Here is a 2,463-nt window from a genome sequence, read left to right on the forward strand (position 1 = left end):
CTGATATTTTCCTCAGGGGGTGAAGAAAGCTGACTGGGCCCCCCTCCCCCCTGATATTTTCCTCAGGGGGTGAAGAAAGCTGACTGGGCGCCCCTCCCCCCGATATTTTCCTCAATTTTGAATTCTGAGAATGAATCCTCGTTCCTCCCATACAGCAGTGTTACTATTTGTCCGACATCATCAGCTTTGCTTTGAGCCTGGGGTGCCTTCTCCCTTCCCCTCCTGAGGTCGCTCTGCCTTGACCCCCCACTCCAGCCACTCCTGTGCACCCTGAAATCCTCCCTTCCACCAGCTTGGAATGGCTTTGATGCTGTGGCCAGCTGCCTGGGTTCAATTCTCAGCTTCACTCCTTCCAGCGTGGTTTGGGGCAACCATCATCTCGGCTCTCTGCCACCCCTGCCCCTGGGCCCCTGTGCGATACAAGTAACCACAGTGTCTGCACCCCGGGGTGCTGGGCCTCGAATGCGTCAAGGTGCTGTGCTCACACAGGCCCGGGATGATGCTGAGGAATGAGAGGCCGGGGGTGGGGGGGCATCTGGTCAAGACCCACTGGAGACATTTCCCGGGCTCTCCACAGGCACACCCTCCCTCCCTGGCCAGGCAGCTGGTGGCCTGACCGACTCGGTGAGACCCGCACGGCACACTGTTCTCGGGTGCCTTCAGTCCATGTCCTGTGACGACAACTCGCCATCAGGACCCCAGCCCCAGCCCCAGGGGGACGCTGCTACTCTGTCCCTACGCAAGACCAGATCCAAAAGACCCCAAACAGCAGCTTGGGTCACTGCCTGAAGAGCCGCCCCAGGGAGCCAGTCCTGGCTCTCAGGGAAGTTGAGTGGTTCCAGGGGTCACACGCCACCGCTGGCCCCCGAGAGGCACCTGAGCCCGGAAGCACACTCGCTCGGAACGTTCTGCCTGTACAGCCTCCAGCTACCCCGGATCTCACAGTCTCAGCTATCACTGCACCCCAGGGAGCCCCCGGACACCACCAGACCCCCGCGATGACCTAAATGCACTGTCCCCTCACCCCGCCCCTCTCTCAATGGTGGGCGTGGACGGGCTTGATCTGGGAGGTCTTGGCCCTCAAGGCCAGGGCTGTCACCACTCCCTCCCCTGTACACACTGTTCGCCTCCCCAGACCCCTGTGTTCCAGGCGAGGGTCAAGGTGTCCCGCTCAGCAGCCCCCACCAATACTCCATAGTCTGCAGATGACAGGGCGTCCCGGACTGGCACTCCCCCATGTTCCCAGCAGAAAGTGGCCTTCCAGGAGGTCTTTAGAGGACAGCGTGGCTGGCAGACCGCTGTGTCCTGTGTCTATGTTACCACAACGCTATCAGGGGGGCAGGGCCTGCTGAAGAAGCAATTTAGCGCAACAGCCCACAGATTCGCTCCCAGCTGATAATCTCCTCAAAGAGCTGCTTTCACAGAACAGCCCAGCAGTAGAGCTGACCCACAGCTTGGCTCCCGGATGCAGCCCCCAGCCCCCACCGCACCCTGCCCCTCCTTAGATACCAGAGACCAGTCAGCTCTGTCTCTGGGGCCCACGGAGTCCCTTGGGGAGCAGCATCTCCTTGGAGACACCCTGGCTTCACCAGGTTCCCAGCCTGCAGGTGTGGGAGCAGACATTTTGCTCCACTTGGGCGCCTCTCTCCACCTTTACCAAAACCACTGTTAACTGGCCCATGAGCCCTTGATAAATATCGCCATCATTAATCATCACCAAGTGTCACACTGTTAACCCCACTTTACAGAGGGTCAAACTGAGGCTTGGTATTTGGAATAACTGTCCCCAGCCAAGGAGTGATGGAGCTGGATTAAAACCCAGATTCTGGTGCAGACATTGCCTCCCGGCTGGCAGAGGCGAGGGGTAGCATTTCGTTCCCCTGGGGTCTGTCTGGGGTGTCGCCTCACTGTTCAGCTGCATTTGCTCGTTTACATTCCACAGCCAGAGCGAGTTGCCTCATTACCACAGATGCAGGGGGAGGAAACAGAAGGTCAGAGGTCACTGGTGACAAGTGGAGGCCTCTGGGTCCTCATCCAGATTTCCTAATTCCCAAGCCCAGGCTTCGCCATTGCATTCCTGGGCCTTGGGTGGAGAAACACACGCTGACGCCATCCTGCACCAGCTTGAACGGGGGTGATTCTGCGGCAGAACCCTGCACGCTAGCTGAGCTGCCCTCACCACCTGCTGGCACCGACCAGGCCGTCCCTCCCCCAGGCTCCTAACCCCCACCTCTATTTCTGCAGTGACTATGTATCAGAAGGGGGGTGGGAATCAGGCAAGCTCGTTGGCCTCTCAGGCTGAGTGACGGGAGGTGGCAAGGGTCAGCGGGGAGGGCAGTGTCCCCCAGGCTCCCCATCCGTGTCCCCCAAGTCTGCTGCTATTTATTCCAAGTTCTAGACACCAGAATCCCACCAGCTGGCTGTGGCCTCAGCTGAGGAGGCTGAGGAGGACCCTCCCTTCAC

This window comes from Condylura cristata, unplaced genomic scaffold (assembly GCF_000260355.1).
Source record: "Condylura cristata isolate star-nosed mole 26May11 unplaced genomic scaffold, ConCri1.0 scaffold00013, whole genome shotgun sequence".
In the NCBI taxonomy this organism is placed as follows: Eukaryota; Metazoa; Chordata; class Mammalia; order Eulipotyphla; family Talpidae; genus Condylura; species Condylura cristata.